The sequence below is a fragment of the Mus pahari genome, chromosome 1 (genome assembly GCF_900095145.1).
Source record: "Mus pahari chromosome 1, PAHARI_EIJ_v1.1, whole genome shotgun sequence".
Taxonomy (NCBI): domain Eukaryota; kingdom Metazoa; phylum Chordata; class Mammalia; order Rodentia; family Muridae; genus Mus; species Mus pahari.
The window spans coordinates 133,977,678-134,003,035 of record NC_034590.1 but is presented as its reverse complement, the minus strand read 5'-3'; the positions used below and the strand labels follow the sequence as shown (position 1 = coordinate 134,003,035).

Sequence of the window (25,358 nt, the reverse complement as noted above, 5' to 3'; positions counted from 1 at the left end):
GTTCTGTAGGCTTCTTGAATGTACATGGGCATCTCTTTCTTTAGGTACGGGAAGTTTTCTTCTGTAATTTTGTTGAAGATATTTGCTGGCCCTCTAAGTTGATAATCTTCATTCTTGTCTACTCCTATTATCTGAATGTTTGGTCTTCTCATTGTGTCCTGGATTTCCTAGATGTTTTGAGTTAGGATCCTTTTGCCTTTTGCCTTTTCTTTGATTGTTGTATCCATGTTCCCTATGGAATCTTCTGCACCTGAGATTCTCTCTTCCATCTCTATTAAGGGGTCATTCTCATTGACCTGGTGGGTAAAGGGCACCCAACAACTCAAACACTAGTCTGCATAAACCTCCATAGAAATAGAAAACAGAAAATCCCTTGGAAGTAACATCTTCTCTTGTGAAGAAACTGTGGGATGTAGCTTGGCAGATTAGAAAATATGAGAGGGGGGAAGAGAGCCAAATTTAGCAAGACAATGGAAAAAGACAACACTCTAGAAACCTCAGTCTGGTACCAGCTGGATCATGTTTCCAACACAGCACCCAAAACCATCCTCTGCGAGCCTGGGCCTGCTGCCTCTGTGTAGGTAGCTCATGTCTGTCAGACCATACACTCATTGCCGTGGAGTCTGAACTCACTGAAAACTAACTTGAGATGTTATATGGATGCATAGTTCAATCCCTTTCAAGAACACAGAGAAATGGAATTAGGTAACAAACAAACAAAAAGTCTTGTTTTTTTGGAGACCTACTTTAGTGAGAGGAAAACATTTGTATAATCGTTGTATAGATATGCTCATAAGTGGCAATGTTAAAATTCAAATTCTTGAGCTGCTTATTTACATGAAAGGAAGGATGATGAGTAAGTTTATTGGATGCAGCCTCTCTGGTTATTATGCTGCTGATGACCGCAGTATCTCTGAATGTGAGAATTTATGCCTTCCAATACTTTCCTAATAGCAAGGAATTAGATTCTTGATGTTTTATAGTAGAAAGAACACAGAATAGATTTCTAATTTCTCCTTCTCAGAGAAGCAGGAACAAAGAGATAGGCATCTTAAAGACTATAGGATGTCCTCCTGGCCCCCTGCCAGACCTCCTCACTCCCTGGGGCCTCAAGTCTCTGGAGGGTTAGGCATATCTTCTCCCACTGAGGCCAGACCAGGCATTCCTCTGCTGTATATACGTCAGGGGCCTTGGACCAACTAGTGTATGTTGCCTGGTTGGTGGCTCAGAATCTGACAGATCTCAGGAGTCCAGGTTAGTTGAGACTGATGGTCTTCCTATGGGGTCACCTTCCTCCTTATCTTCTTCCATAGGGTAAAGAAGGCAAGAATTTGGAACAGCCCCAGTAACTGCCTCGCTTCCATCCAATGCATGGAAATAAGGTTTGAAAATGACATGAAATTGCTATAGGCAGACTTTAGCTTACATCTGAGAAATGGAACTTTCCAGCAAGCTACTCACGAGTGGGATGGCTCCTTACCTATGAGAGCCTGGGGGTAATTGCAAGACTCACATTGGTAAACTAACAAAGGAAACACCAGAAGTAATGGTCAAAGTTCTGTTATGTGGGACGTGGAAAATAAGCTTAGAGCACTTATTCCTCTGGTTTACAATTCATCAATCCAAAAAAGAAAAATATTGGCATATTGAGAGATAAAAAGTTTGTGTTCTAAATATAACAACTGATTAAAAACCATTATAACTATTTGGGCAAATCACTGGAGACTGTGAACCAATTAAGGTGTCATTAAACCTGTTTCACATCTTTTTCTGTGTGTGTTTATACAGAATGATAATAAGAACACAGTGCAGAAAAACCAAAGGAATTCTTTTGCTTTTTGAAATTTCAAAGGCTACACTATGGTTAATATACATGAGGTGCAAACTGCCAAGGAAAAAAGGTCAACTTCTAATACTGAAAGGCACTCTGGAATATGTCACACTGAAACATTTTAAGACAAAATGTTTCTATAAATTTGTGTCACAGAATTACCACAGCATCCTCTGCTCTATTGCAGATGATGGCGAGCCCTGCCTTATACACTCTGAACACTTCATTTATCACTTCCATGAGAGTGAATCCCAAATAGCCATTTCTATGCTCCACTACATCCCTAAACCCTAATCCTTTATCTCAAATTGTATTTTCTCTTTGCTATGCTATTTCTTATTCAACAACCATTCTTTTCTCCACAAACTGCCTCACCCTTTGCTCTCCCCTTGTGGTTACCAAATCTGATTAGGTAGTCTTTAACTTTATTTCTTAAATTCTCTTAAATGTTATTTCTTCTATATTTCTACAAGAATTAGCTTTAAGTCTGACATCCGGCTACTGCTTTGGTTTCATTATCTTTTTCCTTCCAACTATTTATCTCAATTCCTGATTTAGTTTTTATATGCTAATAGTGAGTTTCTTAAAAATGTCACTCAATAAAGTATCAGTTACCAGTGATAACCTATGATCAAATTTAGGCCCACATTTAAGAATGCATGCACTGCTGAAATTTTAACTGGCATGTAGAATGAAACCAACTTGGGGTTTACTAAGAAGATCATGAATTACCAAAAGTCCATGCATAACAACTATAACCAAGCCTAATAAGAATGCATCTGTATATTTGTAGGCTTGAAGCATGGCCCTGACCCAGTGAGGACATCAAGTCATCTCTTCTCCTGGACGAGATTGCCTATTTAGAAAAGGCTAATTATTACATATATCACAAACACAGGTCCTTCCTTGATCTCCTGGAGAGATAGAAAACCGGAAAATCAAATTATTTTAGGTTCCATTTTATTTCAATATATCTGAAAGCCAATTATACAGAGCCAGCGTTCAGGGTACAATGCCTCTCAAGTTGTGTAGTCATCGTTGAAGTTAACAACTAGTAGTTAAATTCTCATATACTGAGTATTCTCAAAATAGAATGCGCCTTTGTGATCTCCCTATTATGTGACTCACACTGAACATTTTATAACTCGATGAAGCTACAGATGATGGTATTCCTGTACTCTGATAGGGAACACTGCTGAAGACAACTGCCAAAACTAATGCTGCCATTTCCATCTGAAATAATATAAGAAATAGATCCTCAAAAAGTCTGCCTTCTTGTCTCTTTGACCAATGAACTGTATCATCTGGAACACAAGCAAATAACCCTTTATAAAAACAAATATTCTCTTACAGATTTACCACATATATTTCAAATGATCAAATTAAATATATGACTGTAAGGGCTATCTTACATTACTGTTAAAGGTAAGGTTCCTATCAAGTAGCATGCAACACTTGGAAGCTAATTTGGGGTTTCAATATCAAGGGTCCTCCCTCCCTTTAGAAGTGAGAAGAGATGGTGCTTGTTTTCCCTTAGCTGTGTATACAGCATAGGTACAGCAGACGTGCTCACCAAAGTCAGAGTAGTCGCCACAGGAGTATGAGAGACTGTGATCGGGCCAGCAACTCCCAACCATTTCACTCAGAACAATCAAATTATTCAATCACCAACACTCTCTACCCCCACTAGCTTTGGAATTGATTCCACTCACATTCACTTCAGTGCTTGCCCTCTGGATTCAAGTTGTGGCAGAGTCATTTGAGTAACACTAAACTTCCCACCATAACTATAAATGTTTCAAGGACAGTGCTCGGCCCCTGCATGGAAGCTTTGGCAACAACAGTAGATTGGGGGGGGGGGGGGAAGTTTCATCTACTGAGGAAATCCCACAGATCTATGGCTATTTGTTTAAAGATGCTATCCATTCTTTCTGATGAAGGGTTTGAACTCACGAGAATATAATGACTCAGGTTCAAGTCTGTGGTCACTGAAACATCAATCTAGGAGAAAGTTCCTCAAAGAAGGGTCATACAAAGTCCAAAATATATGCAAAAATTTGTCGTCAAATGCATGATTCATAGCTGCATATTGTCATGTTAAGATTATGAGTGAAAAAGAAAGCAATAGAGACAGAGACATAAATATACAGAGACAGTAAAAAGGATGATGAACGATTTTAGCAACATCATTGGAAGTCAGAGGGACTGGGTAAAGCTCTCATTCAATTTGTGAAACATCTATGTTCTTGAAAAATGAAATCCTAGGCCATGATGAAGCAATAATTCTTGGCTAGGAGAAAAACTGGAAGCCAAGTTCATGGAAGATCAAGATGATATGGCAGCGCATGACTGTTGGATAGAATAGAATTTAACATCCTTTAATGAGACAACAGAATCCGGATACTCCTTGACATTTAATACCCACTCTTAGGAAAGAGACAGTGGTTTAGAAAAATGACTGTGCAAAAAACTGGAAAAGAACTTATGACCAATGTTAAATAAACTATAAGTAAAATAGCTGACTAACAAGAATCTAGAATGGATATAAGGCAGTCTATGAAATGAAACACTCAATTAGATGTGAAAAGGATTTCACAAGATAGAATACCCTCTTCTAATAACCCTTTATAGGAGTAGATAGATATAGACCAATAGACACACACTCTCACGCACATGTGCACACACACACACATATGCACGCATGCACGCATGCACACATGCACACATACACAACTTCATTTATTCTTAGAAAAAAATCATTAATAGTCTTGCTAAAACCAAGAAGAAGGCAGTTAAGCCTAATATACTTTAAACTCTTTCACTAACATTGAACTGCAGGTGTGAACTAATGTAATTAGATATGAGAAAAGAAATAAAAGTATGCTTTCAAACTCCATGAATATATACCCCAAAATGCCTAGTGAATCAATGGTAAACTGTGAAAATAAAAAAGTATTAGTTAATTATCAAACCCTATATGCAAAGACAAATATCCTTTATATAATAAATAATTTATGAGAATAGTATATAAGAGAAAACTTGATTCAAATGACAATAAACATACTCAGAAATTAATATATACAATTAACTTACAAATACTCATTAAATGAAATGATTTTTTATTTAGAAAACTTTAAAAGATATACATTAGGAGAAAGCTATATCAGGCTCCGAACAGGACTACTCTTAAGGTGCATTTCTTAGTTGATTACATGGACTTTAAAACTTCAGCTGAATCACCACATGAGCTTTGTACATGTGTGTTTTATGAACATCTTAAATTTCACACTATTCCATACAATGTATAAAGCTACTTTTTTTTTTACAATTTCCCTTATGTTTATTTTAGAAAATGTTATGTTTATTTTTATAGCTTGTTCTTTAAATTTAATTTTATTTGTAATTTTTTACACTCCATAGTCCATTTCTAGCCCCTCCCCATCCGCCCTCTGACTGCTCCACATCCCACACCTCCTCCCCACCCCATCTCCGCGTGGATGCCCCCACCCTCACCAGGACATCAAGTGAGGGATGGGGTTGCCATCCCACCGTCACACCTCTGATCCATAATTGCTTCTGTCTGAAAGAATTAAAAGGATGGAAATGGAGAGGAGCCTGAGGAAAGAAGGTCCAGCCACAGGCCCAAAGTGGGATCCAGCTCAAGGGGAGGTCCCAAGGCCTGACACTATTACTGAGGCTATGGAGTGCTCACAAAAAGGGACCTAGCATGTCTGCCCTCCGAAAGACCCAAAAAGCAGCTGAAAGAGTCAGATGCAATTATTTGTACCCAACAAATGGACAGAAGCAACTGACCCCTGTTGTTGAATTAGGGAAGACTGAAAGAAGCTGAGGAGAAGGGAGATTCTGTAAGGAGGACCAGCAGACCCCCGAGATCTTTCAAGCACTGGACCACCAAAGAGACAGCATACACCAGCTGATATGAGGTCCCCAACACACATACAGTAGAGGACTTCCAGGTCTGTGTTCAATCAAAGATGATGCACCTAACCCTCAAGAGTCTGGACTGTCGGACATTTCATCAAGGGTCCCTCCCTATGAGTCCTGGGAGTCTCTCACCTCCCAGGTCTCTAGTGCATTCTGGGGGTTCCCCCCAACCTCCTATTCCTGAGGTTGCATGTTTACATTCCTTCTGCTGGCCCTCAAGCTTCAGTCCATTTCCCTCATCCAATACCTGATCAGGTTCTCTATCCCCCACTGCTCCCTCCCACTGTCCACTTTCCTTCCCAAGTCCCTCTCTCCCTCCCCACTTGTGATTGTTTTCTTTTCTCTTCCAAGCAGGACTGAGGCATCCTCACTTGGGCACTTCAGCTTGTTGAGCCTTTTGAATTCTGTGGACTGTATCTTGTGTATTCTGTGTGTTTTTCTTTTTCTTTTTCTTTTTGCCTAATATCCACTTATTAGTGAGTACATAGCATACATGTCCTTTTGGATCTGAGTTATCTCACTCAGCATGGTATTTTCTAGTTCCATCTATTTGCCTGCAAAGTTCAGGATGCCCTTGTTCTTAATAGCTGAGTAGTATTCCATTGTGTAAATGAACCACATTTTCTGTATCTATTGTTCTGTTGTGGGGCATCTAGGTTGTTTCCAGCTTCTGGCTATCACAAATAAGGCTGCTATGGACTGATATAGCTTTTGCCTGAGAGGCTCAGCCAGAGTCTGACGAATACCGAGGCAGATGCTTGCAGCCAACCATTGGACTGAGCTCAGGGTCCCCAATTGAGGAGTTAAAGAAAGGACTGAAGGAATCAAAGGGGTTTGCAATCCCATAGGAAGAACAACAATATCAACCAACCAGACACCCCAGAGTTCCCATGGACTAAACCACCAACAAAGGATTATACATGGAGGGACCCATGGCTCCGGCTGCATACGCAGCAGAGCTTGACCTTGTCAGGCATCAGTGGAAGGAGAAGCCCTTGGCACTGTGAAGTCTTGATACCCTGTGAAGGGGAATGCAAGGGCAGGGAGACAGGTGTGGGTTGGTGGGTGGGGGAACAACCTCATAGCAGCAGGGGCAGGGGGAAATGAAAATGAAAAATATATACAATTAAAAAGATGAAGATAAAAGATATACATTAGAAGTAGCATGAGTTAAATATTTTTGTAATTGTTTCTAAAGTCTTAAATATTGAAATCTCAGATTTCTCAAAATTAATTGTTGGCTTAATGTGATAACCAGAAAAATGATAAACTAATTATATATATATATATATATATATATATATATATATATATTCACTTTATAAGCAGCAAAAAGGGCTCTAGGGAAAATATAGCTCTCTGTGGTATTGAAATATGATACAATGTCCTTTTTAACCTAAAGCAGTGTGGGTGCTGGTGTGTGACTACACAGTGGAAGCAGAATAAGGAGGCTCAAAATAGAGCCAACAACTTCTGAGAATGTAACACATGATCAAGGTGACATCTCAAATCGCTAGGGCCAAGATATACTCTTAAGTACTGTTTGAGTAATTGTTCAGCCATCTGGAAAATGATAATAATAGATCTATTCTTCATGCAATATACTAGAATAAACTCAAAGTGCATGAAAAATGAATTTAAAAATGAAACTGTCCAAAGTGTAGAGGGGACATGGGCTAATCGTCCATGTATCAGGTACTGCCTTCCAAATGCAATACAAAATCCATATTCTAGAAAATTATCTAGTATAACTTTGATACAGGCATGTAAGATGCTTTATATGGCAAAATTAAGAAATTTAAAAAATTAAAAGAACATGTGCAAACTAAAAGCAAATAGTTGCAAATCTTATCTTTCATAAAGAAAATACCCTGAGTATATATATAAAAAAAATACTTAATATAAAACCTGTCAAAAATGTTCACCTTCCATCTCCATTAGTGTGGGGGGAAAAGAACAATCATGCCATTGAAAATTGTTTTGCAAGGAGGTGGGGGCAAACTGCAGCTCTGCAGTGTGAAGACATGATGGTAAGGGCAGTTTGGAGGCACTTTGGCAGTTTCTCATACACCTATGACGTAATGCAGCAACCTCTGAGTTCCCCCCTAAGAAAAACTATAATGCATGTTCACAAAAGTAAGCATATTAATATTTTAATGCTAGACAAACTGTGGTAGATTCATATAGTTAGATATCACTCAACAATACAACAAGATGTTGATTCACAGACTAACAAAGGTGAACTGACCATCTGCTGAAATAACACAAAGTCAAAATATTAAAATACGTATTTCCAACAAGGACAGGTATCTTTGAGAATAGTGTTTTGCCTAAACATGGTAAAGCTGCAGAAGCAAGGAATCACACACAACAATCCTTCAGCTGATAAATTGATTCCTCTTAAGAATTTGGCTCAGTGTTTCTGAGACTATATGTATGATAGGTATTGGGTAAATACATTGTAGTTAAAGGAAGCATGCTCATCCCTGACTAACAAAAAATTCCTAGTAAAGACATGATAAAATCTAGAATAAACCTAGAGGTTTCCCCCTGGGCCAAAGGCACCAGCATGGACAATTATATATACTAGAGTGAGAATTTTGCTTTCTATGAAAACATAGAATACTATGATAATGTATTTCCTTTTTAATCCCAGGTATGGTATATAGGGCTACTTCAGGTTGTCAACTGCAGCTGACCATGACTTGCCTCATGCTCTGTGGGAGTGTGACTCCTTAACATCAGATACTTTCTGCAAGAGTGTGACATTTGGAATTCTGGGGACTTATCAAATGATATATAAATGCTGGAGCTCTGAGAGCTGGGGCTGTTGTTGTTGGGTTGTGGTTGGTTGTTGGTTGCTGTTGGTTGCAGTTTGTTAAGTAGTCACGAGCAAAGAAAAAATAACAAGAAGAAATTAGATATCGTGGCATTGAAGATCAAACTTGCCCTCAAGAGTGGATGCCCCTAATCAGCAAGAAGTAGCCTAACAATAATGTCGTCCCCTTACCCCTCTATCCTTTTTTCTCTCCTAACCACTGTTAGGGAGTTGAGAGGGTAGAAAAAGAACAAAGAACGTTGGAAGAAATAAACAACTCATAGGCTACAATATACATTTATATATGGGTGTGAGGCATTTATTCATATACATACCTACATGTCTTTTTCTTATCAACAATGACCAAAATCAGTAACTACACAGTGAATAAACACCCTTAGCAAGAAGACCTTTCATTGAAGGAAAGGAGCAGCTCTGTATTAGAGAAAGATGTCTATGGTGATATATAGAAGTCTGTCAAACATGACTTTATTAAAAATTATAATTATAAATAATATGATGTTATTAACCATGTTCCCCTTATATGATACCGAAGAGAACACACCATTGCTATGGTAGATTTTTATGACTCGAAACCTTAATATGGTCACTAGAAAATATCAAACAAGTAGTACGCTTCAAATTATGCAGATGATGAAGATAAGGAAAGATGTGAATTTACCAAAGGCTGGAGAAGAGGGGACACTGTGACCAAATGATCTCAGAAGAGAAAACAGATGCTAGTGAATATTTGGGTAAAAGATTGTCTAGTTTCAAGATGTACCAATGCTAATTTCTTAGGTTCACATCTTAAATAGACATAAAAGTTGCCAAAACTAAGTGGAAGGAAAGGAAAAAGATCTATAAGAACATTTTACTTTAATCAATAAGAATACTTTTGTATCACTTCCTTATTAAATAAACAAAATGAACATCATAAACCAAGTCAAAATTTGAGAAAATACTTTAAAGGTATTCATATGTGAATATTTAATATAAATATTAAAGGGAGAAAGGCACAGAAGAATCTTATGAGATTGACATGAAATGAATATACCCTTTTAAATAATTTCATAAGAAAATTCATAAAGATAAAAGGTTAGTATAAATTCATATTCAGCCTCAACCCACTAAAGAAAAACATTCAATTAAGACTATTTCCTGTAGCAATGAGCATACTCAATATTCAGAAGACTTTTTAAAACATTTGCCTTTAGAATGAACCAGGAATCTTGGGAGGAATAGATGAGCATAGCAGAGATAGATAAAATTTAAGATGAGCTTGGCTTACAGCCAGTGTACACACTGAGCATATATGGAACAATTCAAAAGTCAAATAGAAGAACACAATTTATTATAAAGCACCTGATGAACATGAATCTATTGTTCCAAGCTAACCAGATAGACAATAGTTGATAGACTGAACAATAAATGATAGCCTGGTAGACAATGAGGAGACCTCTAAAACATCAAGAACCAATGAATACAGTAATGTAGGAAATCAAGCACATTTGTGTAGGTATAACGTTATTGTCCACTATGTAGAGATAATCCTTGCATTCAAATGATTTTTGTACCCTCATGTCTGTTTGAAAAACATTGCTCCCCGATTATTCCCTGATTGGTCAATAAAGAAGCTGATTAGCCAATGATTGAGACACACACACACAGAAAGAGAGAGAGAGAGAGAGAGAGAGAGAGAGAGAGAGAGAGAGAGAGAGAGCACAGGAGACACTGAGAAAACAGCTCTAGCAGAGAAAGCCATAAAATGCAAATATGTTCAGGATTTTGGCTGGGAGGTAGACAATTTTATAAGATTAAATAGTGTAATATGGCTCAGTTGTTGTGCCCTTAAAGCTTGTTAAATAAATGAAACACTCCAATCTCAATTATTTAGAAGCTAGCTGGGTTAAGAGAGAAATAGAAGCAATTATTAAAAAAATTGCACATTTAAACTATCCATGGTATAAGAAATGTCAATAAATATTGAATCTAGCAGGGAAAATATGGTGAAAATAGGATAGTTGATTGGCCGTATATTTTTTACAAGGTTCCAAAAAATTACAAGATTTGAAATCAGTGTTTATAATATTGGAGAAATATGATAGTTGTGGTCTAAAACCTTCAGAAGAAAATAGTAGTATCATATCACTGAACTGCCAGACTTTTTCAACTGGATTCAAAACACACTAGCTTGAAATTAAAAACAATACTTTATTGAATTTGTGTATTTATTGGAAGATTAAATGCAGAATGGGAAGCAAATATTCACAGTAAACATGTTTAACAAAAGGATTTAACCAGTATATATATATATATATATATATATATATATATATATATATATATATAAGTTTTAAAATGACAAAAGAATAGAGTAGACAAAACACAAGAGAAATGTGAATTTTTAATAGCAATGCAAAATATTCTTAAGTTTATTAATCACCAGGGAATAGAAAATTAAAACTCCAGTACATCATGTACTTCCAGGAATGCCTTCCACTGAAAAGCTGAAGAGAGTTGGCAAGAAGAGTGTGAAGAAACTAGAGTGTTATATAGCACAATTTTCTTAAAATGTTTATTAAAAGACTTAGGAGCCTAAAATTACTCAGTGGGAAAAGGTACTTGCCACCAAGCATAGTGACCTGAATTTGATGCCCCAAGCCCATATGGTAGGAAACCATATGGTAGTAAAGAATCCACACCTACAGGTTGTCCTAACACACACACACACACACACACACGAGAGAGAGAGAGAGAGAGAGAGAGAGAGAGAGAGAGAGAGAGAGAGAGAGATGAATAAAATGTAATAAGAAATTTAAAAATAGTAATTGCACTATTAAGTGTATTTTTCAAAAAATGTGACGTAAATATCATTTTAAAGAGTTAGACAAAAAGAACCTTGAACATGGAAATAATGTCTACCACTAGATGTATCAGCAGATCGCATTCATATATTCATACGTAATAGTACTACTTACCACTTATAAGGAGTAAGCTCATATCACATAAAGCAAGAGTGAATTTCCAAATACCAAGTGGCATAATTAAAATCTGTTCATTTAATTACTGTGCATGTAATTAAATGTGCATTTAAGAAAACAAAACTGCTCAGTGCCACATATGAGTCAGTAGGTGGCAGAAAGGAGAGGGGCTAAGTCCCCTCAATGTTCTGACCTATGGACACCTGAATGATTAGTAGCCCAATAGTCCCTGAGAAAACAAGCTGGAGCTGATTACCAGTCTGGTTCCAGGAGGCTCAGGCAGGGAGCTAGCCTGAGATGATCACCAGTTGGGTGACATGCAGGCCCAATGGGAAGGGCAGATCATGGCTGAGGGACATAATGTACAAGCAGGACATAGAATGTGTGCACTATGAAGAGAGGCAGAACTTGAGGCTTGTGGGTAGTGAGGAACTGCCTGATGTGAGTAGCCAGTGATGCCACCTGGGACCATGGTGGGGTCTTGGTCTGAGCTGCCACCAGGGTCCAGGTCTGGATCCATGGCCCTGCAGCAGCAGGAGTCTGTTACCACCAAAGGCCAGGTGGACATCCCTGGTCTGGGCTGCTGCCTAGGGATATGTTGATGATGTCTCAGGGCTGTGCAGAACTTACCCCCCCCCCTCACCTGGGCATTGTGAGAGAACTGGCCCTGCAGGCATGAGAGGAGAGAAGCCGACCTCACCCCTCGCCAGCTGTAGTACTTGGAGAGCAGGCTCTCATATGTGGCCCCTGAGGAGAGAAGCATGGGAGATCTGGCCCTCCTTCCCCCTCACCCCTCAGTACCTGGGGCAGAAAGGATACCTGGCCCTGTGGTCATGAGGACAGGAGAGCTGCTCCCTCGGCTCACTAGCTGCAGCACTCCGGGGAGCAGGCCCGGACCCTCTCCTGAACATCACAGTAGAGCTGAGCCTGGTGGACCGGGGCACAAGTGAGCCATAGAGCCATCAGTGAGGGTGTGAGTATGGGTTAGCCAGCCCTGCCTTTTGTCTGCTGGGAAGTAATTTGAACAAGGGAGAGATGCCTTTGTCTCTCCCCCTCCCCTTTGTCCCTTGACATCTATGTCAAGCAAGAAAGCTGGCACCAGGGTCATGAGAATGGAAGAACTGGCCATGTTCCTCACAAGCTGCAACAATCGGGAGAGCACATGCTGCACTTCACCTGGACAATAGGATAGAGTTGGCCCTGATTGCAGGGATTGCTGGTGAGCTAGCCCTGAGGGCTGGAGAGCAAGGGAGCCAGCATTCTGACATTTTGAACTTTCTGACATTCTGACCAGCTCAGACCTCTCACAGCCAGATCCAGGGCTTTGAACTGGCTGACCCCAACACCTATCCCATCAGTGAATTGCTGGAATGCATAAAAGGGGCTGGTCCCACAGATACAAAACTACAGGATCTTTATGATAGAGGGTAACAACAGGATGTCTGAGAGGAGTCTCAGTGAGGTTTCAGGATCAAGAGAGTAGCAGAAGTCAGCGACCTTGTAGCAGACCAAGAAGTCATTACAATGAATATTTTCAAGCAAAGTAGTGTGAACAACGTTATACTGTGGGACACACTGAGACACATTATAGCTTTAATGATGAGATTTTTTTTCTCTGTTGATGGGGAGGTTGCGAGGATGGAGGGTGAGGAGGAAGGGAGGAGGAGATGAGTGGGATTGGAATGCATGATGTGAAATTCTTAAACAGCCATAAAAGCTAAAAAATCCAAACAGTACAATTTGGGTCTTCCTATTAGGCCCAATTTTATTTTAGATAGATGTATAGACCTACAGATAGATAACATTTTTTAAATCTGTGTATCTCCTGATCTATAAGCCTTCAGCAATAACTAAAACAGTGCCTAATGGTTTGGTTTCCCGACATATTCAGGAGTATACTTTAAGAACGCAAATAAAATGGACAAATATAACGTTTGACATGAGGGCTAGCTAATCCCCACTAGCTTCACAGTAAATCCAACACTATATATAAACAAGAAGCTCAAACTCTTTAAAATAATTCAATGCTAATATTGGTTGTTAAAGACTAAAAAAACATATTACTAGGTAAAACATACTAAGAAGTATCTTCAAGAATCACATCAATGACCATCATAGTGTGAGAGCTCGATGGGTGCAGTAGTGGCACACAAACTATGACAGCAACTAACCAGAAGGAGGAAGAAAGAGAAAGAAGGAGAAAGAAAGAATGGATGGATGGATGGATAAATGAATGAATGAATGACTATTGAAGGATATTTGATCACATTATGAACCCCAAGATTGTGTTATTTACTGAAAAATATCTATTTCTAGTTGTGTTGTGGCTCAGTGCTTAGTACGCACCTTTAATACCAAACAACCAAGGTAAAGTTAGTTTGTAGAAGGAGGCAACTATGTTTGAAAGTGATGTCTAATTGAGTGGCAGACAAAGTGATGAATCAGAGAAAGATTTGACAGAATAGGATATGCCCAACTCTCACAAGAAGAGAGAGGAAAGAGAAGCTACTTAACAAAGCAGTTCAGGCAGAGAGAAAAAGGAGAGGAAGCAGCTTTACTAAGACAGCTTTACAGGGACAGGTTGCAGAGAGAGAACAAGCTAGACACAGGTGAAGACAGAATGAGCCAGAGAATGAGGAAGCAGACGTTTGGAATGGATTGCCAAAGTTAGTGTGAAACCAAGCAGAGCAATCCAGAAACTGAGAGAAACTAGATTGACTCTGTCAGCTTGGAGAGGGGTTTGAGCCACAACAGCTGAGTTGAACCAGCCAGCCAGAATTCAGAAAGACCTAGAAAGGGTGAGCTTATTCAGCAGCAAGTCTCAGAGGCTAAAGATATTGTAGGCCTAGATTACGTTGTATGGAAGCTAGAAGCTTCCAGGACTAGGGCTAGGTTAACAGATGGAGGAAGTAAATCCTGGAAACAACAATTAACAGGTGAAAAATAAAAGTTACTTTTACAAGAAATGAAGAGAAAGGAAGAAAAGACAGGCAGAAAGAGAGAGGGGGGAGGGAGGGAGAGAACGAAGAACAATAGCTTTCTGAAAAGGAAAGAAGTGATAGCACTGAGCCAATGAAATTGGAGAAGACTGAGATCAAAAGAGTGGCTTCAAGACAAATAATAGCAGAAGATCTAAAAGTGGCAATGAGAGGACTCAGGCGTCTCAACCCTGGATTTTAAAAGCAACATAAAAAGGCGGCCTCCAGCAGTGAACAGATGGGACTAAGAAGTATACCCACATATGCATGAGAGCGCGCATGCGCATGTGCGCGCGCGTGTGCGCGCGCGCGCGCGCACACACACACACACACACACACACACCACACACATACACACTCTCTCACACACACACTCACACACACACACACTCACTCACACACACTCTCACACACACACTCACACACACATTCACACACACACTCACACACACATACTCACACACACACACACACACACTCTCTCTCTCTCACACACACCCCCACCCACCCCCCCACACACACACATGGAGTGATGTGCAGAAAGGATGAGAGAGGCATGGGGATGTCTTTCTGCTTTAGAGGACTGATGGTTCTGATGGGTTGTTGTCAAGATACAGACTCATTTCTAAAATTCTGAGTATGAATGGTGAGAGTATAATTTTTTTCCATCACTTGGAATGGACACGTGGCCAAACCTTGAGTGAACTCTATCAAAGAATGACATATTAAATAGATTGTTTTGAAGCTAGAAAATAGAATAGGATATTGTATCAACCTGCTATTACACTACTTCCAGAAATGGTGCAGTCCATGGAAAAATAAAAGAACTCTGAAGTGAGAAACAACAGTTTTGAGTACTTAGTAAATCTATAAAAGTATGGATGGCACTTGGAGGATTACAGTCTTCCAATGAACACACACACTGCTTCTCACCAGACAGTCCTGATGTGTTCCTTCTGCTCTGGCGTTATACCCTCCTTACCATGCCAGCCGCTGAAAGGAGTCATCTTTGGACCATAAGTTGCCTGGTCACTCATGCGTATGTTCTAAGAGGATTAAGTGTGACAAAGGCAGACATGCCTAATTGAGGGTCACATCACATATTTCTATAACATACCTTGATCTTTAATGTCCTATAAGCATCTGCACTATTGCCTTGGGTGTGATTTCTGCCTAAATACTAAGAAGTTCTTTGGCAGTCCTTTCTCTCTCTCTCTTTCTCTCTCTCTCTCTCTCTCTCTCTCTCTCTCTCTCTCTCTCTCTCTCTCTCTCTCTTGACTTACCTTTGCTGAAATGCACTACTTCATGTATGGAGAGAACTGTTTTATAGGTATACTGTACTTAAACAGTCTTAAATCCTAAAATATATTTTAAATCAACAACTTAAAAATTTACCCACTTAACAAAAAAAAAAGTCTAATCTATAACCACAACTTGATATTGAGAAGAAAATTATCTGATGAAAATAAAATGTTAGATTTTTTTAGTAGGTACTGCTTAAAGATCATGTTATAATTGCTCATTTCTCTGGAAATTGGAAAGGCAAGTGAGATTTCCTGAATAGAGCAAACTCGTGCCTGGTTCCCAAGGCGTGCTCTGTTGCCCTTTGGAAAGGGTCTGAATGAATGACCCCCAGAACCTTCAGGGCACGGATTCTTTATCTAGAAAAGGGCCAAGTGACATAGAGAAATAAACCATAAAGACAGCAGTTGCTGGCTATGATTACTAAAGGAAATGAATAGTTTAAAAAGATTTGAAATCGTTTAAAATATTTATCCCATAAAAGATAAATTACCTTTAAATTTTTGCTCTAATAGTAAGGGTTTAAAATTTGTATGTGCACATTTTAATGAACAGTGATATTGATGCCAACAAATATTACTGATTATTCGGACATGTCATAGAAAAATTATGTAGGTTAGTTATATCATTGCCGCATCCCACTGATAGCTCCTCTGTCTGCTAAAAAAAATACCTTTCATGTTCATGTTTTTTTGATATAGTATTTTAAATGAGCAACATTATCTACCTACATTGTAGCTAGTTGTTGTTGCTGACCTAAGTAATTTCTCCCAGGTATAATTCATTTCATTCTATAAATCCTTAAAGAAAGCATTGTGTTTCTCATGTATATAGGGACACTATGTTGAAAATTCTACAGTTCAGATAGCCACTCGGACCCTCTGTTTGATAGCTGGCGTTTCTGAAAACTATTATGATTTTTGACAGGATGATCAGAGTATGCTATTTTCAGAATGGCCACTAGATATGGTTTTATAATGTGCTCTAAGTAAAGTGATTGGACTATAGTTAAGCCAGCCAAAATATGAAATCAAAAACAGTTAACGTTCAACATTGAAATCTCACCTTCTGGGAACTTAGTATCACACTAAAGTACATCATTGTTTAGCATCCTATTCCAATAATCCTTCACATTAGAAAGAGAGTTCCATGCAAATCCAGAAAGACATCACCCTCCAGTGTTGAGGTGGCTCTAAGATTACCTTCCTAATGTTCATGGATCCAATTTCACACCAGTATTTCAACTGAGGAAAATTATAAACCTCTGTTTTCAATTATTAAAACCTTAAATTCCTCCAAGGGCTCAACAGATGTAGAGGTTCTATACTAGACAAAGATGGACTGTCTGCCCCAAAACACAACATGGATACACATTTTTAGAGGGTTCACCAACACTGACCAACTAAGATTCAACAATTTATGATCCAGAAAAATCAGGAGCAAAATTATACTATGGTGGTACCAGCCTCACATTTACTAAATAAAACTTTCCTTTAGCAGAGGCTAACTTTACAGAGCATATTTTGACTTTGTAAATTTGCCCCCGAACAAACGAATATTAACATACAATAAAAAGTAGTTTTTTTTCCCCGGGCGTGGTGGCACATGCCTTTAATCCCAGCCCTCGGGAGGCAGAGGCAGGCAGATTTCTGAGTTTGAGGCCAGCCTGGTCTACAAAGTGAGTTCCAGGACAGCCAGGGCTACACAGAGAAACCGTGTCTCAAAAAAAAATTAGTTTTTTTTATAGGTTCATTTAAACAAACACAATTACAACAAGGCACTTAAGTGTCTTTTCTTTGGATCCATGTGAGAGTGTTTGTAAGGGGCCTGTACAACGGTGTCTCTCCCTCTGACAGTTCCTACATTGCTAGGTAACCAGGGTCCCCTGGATTCTCCAAGAGGGAACACTGTATGTTTCTGCTCCTGAGTTTGTCTCTGACAGGACAGAGAAAAGCAAGAGCATGGATACGAGCTTCTTCATCACAGCTCAAGTATTTACATGGTAGCACATGTATGGACTTCAAAATCAACTTGCATAAACTTGGAGGATTTGCATCTACCAACACTAGGATGATCTACTCTCATCAACAGGTGACATATTTTAAACTGTCTACATATGATTTGTCCCACAAGGAAAAGTTGTCATGAAACATATCCACAAATGAGTCAGAAAATTGCTCATACAATATATGGAAAGTCACAATTTAGAACATTTCAATTCTATTCAATGCATTCCAGGCTAAATGCCAGCCATTTATGGTACCAGCATTGTGGATACTGATAAAGAAATTACTCTTCCAATAGTTCTTCAGTGACACTAATTCCAAGCCTTTCAGTACTAAGGTCAGGCTGCCCTCAAGCCATCCATGGCCCAGTGGCACTACTGATTCTAGAGATCTAAAAAAAAATCTGCCATCTGACCTGCTACCTAGTTCATTACTCCTGAACTACTAGTGAAGTTCACCTCATGTTAATGGCTTTCAATACGGCCTTGAGTTCACTGTCTTAACTGCACAGCACAAATGACATCCAGGGTCTGCACAATTCCTCGAGTGAAAGCTTTTCAAGCTGGCTTTATCCAGCGTTGTCTGCACTGATTTTTAAATTCTATTCGTTCGAATTTAATTCATTTTGTGCATTTTGGATTTTGTCATCTTCCTTCCGTGAACTCAGCAACTCTGTTATCTAACTTCGGGAAATTTGCAAGCTTTACATCATTCCAGATTTAATAAGCGTTATCTGTAGTCTAAAGGAAAGATACCTTCTACTAAAGGACATTCGAAACATCAGTGGTAACTGGAAGCTATGTGGGAATGGATATTTACTCTAGTGATGAAGCTACAATGATGATGATCTCTGTGCTCACAAAGAAGGCCTCTCTAAGCATCCTGGAAGTCAGGAACTACAGAAAACAAAGGACTTGTTTTAATTCAGAATTCATGGTTGAAAAGGCCAAGACATGATGTGATTGCATATCCTTTCCTTATAAACAGCTATCCTTTTAACGGAGAACCTGCTGAGCAGATTCTTAAAATGCTAATGCGAAGACATTTGTACTTGTAGATAGCAACCAATGTATCTGGTTAAATACACTGAGTATTTAATAAAACTCAGTAGAGTTAGTGCACACTGGATTATGATAGGAGCTTTAGAGTTATTCCAAGAAGCAACATGTTCTCCATTTAAAAGAGAGCTTATAGTTCAGGTTGTCAGTGTTCATGTTGAAACAGAATTCATATGAGTAAATTTAGGAGGTTGTTATAATTTGTATATGCTCAGCCCAGGGAGTGGCACTATTAGAAGGTGTAGCCTTGTTGGAGTAGGTGTGTCACTGTGGGAGTAGGCTTTGAAACTCTCCTCCTAGCTGACTGGAAGTCAGTCTTCCACTAGCAGCCTTCAGATGATGATGTAGAACTCTCAACTCTGCCTGTACCATGCTTGCCTAGATGCTGCCATGCTCCCACCTTGATGATAATGGACTGAACCTCTGAACCTGTAAGCCAGCCCCAATTAAATGTTGTCCTTATAAGAGTTGCCTTGGTCATTGCAGTACTATCCTACATTCTACCCTGTGGGGGTAGAATAACCCTTTTATGGGTGTTGTATATCAGATATCCTGCATATCAGATAATTACATTACAATTCGTAAAGTAGCAAAATTATAGTTTGTGAAGTAGCAATAAAAATAATTATATGACTGGTGGTTAATACAACATGAGGAGCTATATTAAAGGGACACATCATCAGGAAGGTGGAGAACCACTGGTATAGAACTATCACTGAGAAAAGTTAAAATGGTGGCTCTCTCCTTCTATTCATTGTAGGGTTATTCTCTGACTTTAAAAAGCTGTGATATGCTACCCCAGCCTTGGACCTATGCAGTTGATGTGAAGTACCTTAGCGATGGCATTCCGATTCTGGGCTTCCAGGACATGCCTGGTTCATGTGTGAAAGAAGACACATAAGTGAGCATTACTACCCCTGGCTGATTGACTATCAGAGCCCATTGAGCATCAATTGTCACCTCAAAATATATTCTCCTTCAAAATACATTCTCTTTTAAACAAGGCACCAGACCCTCATCGGAGCACTTTAGCATCTCTAACATATAAACCCTGGCTAACCTGTAGCTTCCAGACTGCTTCCAGAATAGCTATCAATATCTGTGCCCAATGCACACTGCCTCCGAAGCTTGCTTGACTGTCATCCTTTTCTAGATCTAAGCACATTTTTTTTCCCTAGCTCCCTCCTAACATTACCAAGAACTTCCAGTTTATTAGTCCTTAGAATCACTTGCCTCCTGGTGTGTCTCGAAGAGTGAAAGCCTGTCAAAACTCAGGGTTCACAAGTCTGTCATCTCTTCTAATTTGCTAATAATAATAATATTCAGACCTCTATCCCACAAATGAAAAATCAGAATCTTAACCAGTGCTTAATCAGTCAGATGTACACTGGCCCAGAGTAAAAGATCTGGTCCTATGCTCTGCTCTCACCAATTTCTCTACTCAACAGCCTCCTTCTTCTTCACCTTGTCCCTTTACTTTCTGCATTATATCTTAATGCTCCCTACTTTTGTCTGCTGGCAATCTATCCTTGACCACCATGGCACTTTTTTTTTTCTTTTCTTTTATTGAATATTTTCTTTATTTACATTTTAAATGTTATACCCTTTCCCCATTTCCCCTCCAGAAATCCCCTATCCTATCTCCCCTCCCCCTGCTTCTATGAGGGTGCTCTTTGATTGGTGGTTTAGTCCCTGGGTGTTCTGGGGGATCTGGCTGATTGATATTGTTGTTCTTCCTATGGGGTTGTTGGTGAACCTGTTCTCAGTCCAATGGTTGGCTTTGAGCATCTGCCTCTGTATTTGTCAGGTTCTAGCAGAGCCTCTCAGGAGACAGCTATATATCAGGCTCCTGTCAGTAAGCACTTTTTGGCATCCACAACAGTGTCTGGGTTTGGTAACTGTATATGGGATGGATCCCCAGGTGGGCAGTCTCTGGATGGCCTTTACTTCAGTCTCTGATCCACAGTTTGCCTCCATATCTCCTCATATGTGTGTTTTGTTCCCCTTCGTTTTTGCTGAGCTTTATGTGGTCTGTGAATTGTATCTTGGATGTTCTGAGCTTTTGGGCTAATATCCACTTATCAGTGAGTGCATACCGTGTATTCTTTTGTGGCTGGGTTGCCTCACTCAGGATGATATTTTCTAGTTCCATCCGTTTCTTATATGGTTTACAGTGTCTCTTAACTCCGTAGTTCCTTGACTGCAGGGAACACACAGAGAAGACAGGACTCAGGCTTTTCTTGCTCAGTGAAATCTTTAATGTCTACAATTGTGTGACAATGGCTAAGTGCACAGTAACTATTAGGTCAATGAATGAACACATAAATTTGATTGCTGTTATACCACAGAAATATACGTTATTTTTGTTATGACACTCTGTACCCAGCTCTAAGATATTTGTTTCTAAACACTTGATGAATCTTAAAACAAAGATGAGAGGACATGTTTAATTTTAAAGATGAATAGCTAAAGTTAGTGACAAAGCTTGACCTTCTATCCAATCCCTGCCCCAGTTTCCATGAATCTTATTGTCTCTTATATGAGAAATCTTCTGAGTTCGCTGAGATAACCACTGTTCATGCTATGCCTTGTCTATAATTGTCCTTTTACTTCCATAGGCTTCAGCCTCTTCACATGTGGAATACCTTTTCACTTTTAGCTGGTATTTGAGATGGTGGCACAGGTAAGGTCCTATCAACAATGTCCTTGGCTCTCCCAAATACTCAGCCACATACATTTGTCTAATGTTTTGCCATTTTGATGTAAGGATTCTGTAAGAGCAGTAAGCCCTCTTAAAGGTTGAGGCATCTCTACGGCACCCATCAAAACAGAAGAATTTTAGATAGCAATTTTATTTCAAATAATATAGAAGATTAACTAAAAATATAGCTTGCTAATTTTTAATCCATCCTTTTGTTATCATCACAGTAATGATATTCCTAGTGCTCTATAACATATAAATATTGAACCAACCCTGGTCTCAAGGTATCTCACCCTAGTAACATCTGAGACTCCCTGTCACAATCAGTATTAGGAGGACACTTGGAAACCATGCAAAACATTCTAGTTAGGGTAGCTTGGTTGCTATGCTGGCTCCTGTGGGTACAGTCTCCCACCCTAATATTGCCATAGGTCATAGAAAGAAGTAGGTTCCCCAAAGCATTGAGATCATCAAAATCCTTATAGCTTTTTCCAAAGAGTACCTATGTTATTTAAATAATATTAGCAAGCCAAACTAAGGAATTTATAGTTATTTTCTTTCCTGTGTCTTCATTTACTGAGATCTACCTTTTCTTATCCTCTAAGAAAAGTTCATGGATGGCAGGATCAACATTGTGAAAATGGCTTTCTTGCCGAAAGCAATCTACAGATTCAATGCAATCCCCATCAAAATTCCAACTCAATTCTTCAACGAGTTAGAAAGGGCAATTTGCAAATTCATCTGGAATAACAAAAAAACATAGGATAGCAAAACTCTTCTCAATGATAAAAGAATCTCTGGAGGAATCACTACGCCTGACCTAAAAATGTACTACAGAACAATTGTGATAAAAACTGCATGGTACTGGTATAGCGACAGACAGGTAGACCAATGGAATAGAATTGAAGACCCTGAAATAAACCCACATACCTATGATCACTTGATCTTTGACAAGGGAGCTAAAACCATCCAGTGGAAAAAAGACAGCATTTTCAACAAATGGTGCTGGCACAACTGGCTGTTATCATGTAGAAGAATGAGAATTGATTCATTCTTATCTCCTTGTACTAAGGTCATGTCTAAGTGTATCAAGGAACTCCACACATGCTCCACTATGTTCATAGCAGCCTTATTTATAATAGCCATAAGCTGGAAAGAACCCAGATGTCCCTCAACAGAGGAATGGATACAGAAAATGTGGTACATTTACACAATGGTATATTACTCAGCTATTAAAAACAAAGAATTCATGAAATTCCTCGGCAAATGGATAGGTCTGGAGGGTATCATCCTGGGTGAGGTAACCCAATAACAAAAGAACTCATATAATATGCACTCACTGATAAGTGGATATTAGCCCTGAAACCTAGAATACCCAAGATACAATTTGTAAAACACATGAAACTCAAGAAGAAGGAAGACCAAAATGTGGAGACTTCGCCCCTTCTTAGAATTGGGAACAAAACTCCCATGGAAGGGATTACAGAGACAAAGTTTGGAGCTGAGACGAAAGGATGGACCATCCAAAAACTGCCCCACCCAGGGGTCCATCCCATAATCAGCCACCAAACACAGACACTATTGCATACACCAGCAAGATTTTACTGAAAGGACCCCTGATATAGCTGTCTCTTGTAAGGCTTTGCCAGTGCCTGGCAAACAGAAGTGGATGCTCACAGTCAGCTATTGGATGGAACACAGGGCCCCCAATGGAGGAGCTAGAGAAAGTACCCAAGGAGCTGAAGGGGTCTGCAACCCTATAGGTGGAACAGCGATATGAACTAACCAGCACCCCCAGAGCTCGTGTCTCTAGCTGCATATACAGCAGAAGATGGCCTAGTTGGCCATCATTGGGAAGAGAGGCCCCTTGGTCTTGCAAACTTTATATGCCCCAGTATAGGGGAACACCAGGGCCAAGAAGAGGGAGTGGGTGGGTAGGTAAGGGGAGGAGGGTATAGGGGACTTTGGGGATAGCATTTAAAATGTAAATGAAGTAAATACCTAATAAAAATTGAAAAAAAATACAGAAAAGTTCAAAAAAGGAATGTGACACTTTTTACATTTCAAAAAGAATGTAGAGCTCCCTGGCATCCTTTAGCATCTCCCTCTGTGTCTTTCCCTTTTAGCCCAGCTTCACTTCAGTGGCTCTGCTGTTGGTTGAATTCTGTTTCCTAAAGCAATATGACCAAGTGCCAATAGAGAATCACTGCAACTCTTAAAAGAATGATAGTCAGCTATTGTGGCTAACTCCTGTAATCACAGCACTTGGGAGGCTTACAAAGGAAGACAGTTAGAAGTGGAAGGCTGCTCTGGGTTACATAGTGAGTTCCAAGGCAGCCAGGCCTAACAAAGAGAGATTATACCTCAGAAAAAATGGTAAAAATATGGTGACATAAACCTAACAAAGGCCAATTAAGCCGCACATTAATTTCCTTTTAAAAATGTGGCAAATATGGACACTGGCCCCCACAAAGAACAGCATTATAGACAGAGGCAGAAATTGGAATGACAGTTCCATAAGAAAAAAAAAGACTACAGGTTATCATAAAACATCTGAAATGGTGAGGGAGGTAAGGAACAAATGTTCATTCAGACATCAAAAGACATTAACCTAGCAACACCTAGATGTCATATGTACAGTCAACATCCATGAAATGACTATTTCTGTTGCTTTGTGTTTCCTAGTTTGTGGCCATTTGCCATGGTAGCCTCAGGGACCTGATGTGACCTTCTTCTAAGGTAGTCTATTGGGGCCAAGTGAATAGTGCCTCAATCCCTGGCCCAAAATATGCATATGTGCAAGCATAAGCAATTAGTTGCACATAGGAGATCCTCTAAAATATCCCTCCCCCCTGGCTGGGGTCTCTAACATTCTACAATGAACACAATTATATAGTGTGAGCTGGACCAAGGCTTTATCATTAGAAGCCACTGATAGACACATTAATATTGGTAAAGCATAGACTGGTTTTTATATGGGGTTATATAGCTATTTTATTCCAAAAATAATTTAAAAAAAAAAAACAAAAAAAACATGCCTTAAAAGCATAAAATATTTTAAGGGAGAACTACAACTTGTATCACCATCCATATTAAATGGCCTGTCACACTTAAGAAACCCTGAACCCACCCGGGAAATCCAGTTGGCAGCTGATTGGCAGCCGATGACTGATTAGCCCTTGCTGTGTTCTCACTCAAAGAATGTCCCGGTATGTGACATTTCAGGCCACTGGAAGCAGCTGCACATACTACACAGCCTGTAGTCTGAACCGTTATCTCAGATGGGGAACCAGAGAAGTGGGCAAGAGAATGAGTTAGAGCTCAGATCACAGCTCCTTCTCATCTCTATGGATATGATACTTCACTTGACGAGAATGTAGGTTCACAATCATAAAATATGGGCGATACTTGTAATAGTTTACTATAAAAATTAAACTGGATAGTCTTGTGAACTTTTGGTTTAGTCTTTGGCATAGGGCACATTCTCAGTCAACACTGGCAGTTATTCTTCTGAACAATGTAGCCATGACATAGTAGCACACAGAAAAAAGAGACTCATATTCTTGTATATATGTATATATATATATATATATATATGTACATGTATACACATATACACATATGTACATATGTACATATGTACATATGTACATATATACATATATACATATATACATATATACATATATACATATATACATATATACATATATACATATATACATATATACATAT

At 39.2% G+C, this 25,358-nt stretch overlaps 1 pseudogene; it reads left to right on the top strand.

The window, feature by feature from the left end:
• The first annotated feature begins 11,700 nt into the window (after positions 1–11,700).
• Positions 11,701–11,805, top strand: LOC115062954 (annotated as a pseudogene).
• Positions 11,806–25,358: the final 13,553 nt, after the last annotated feature.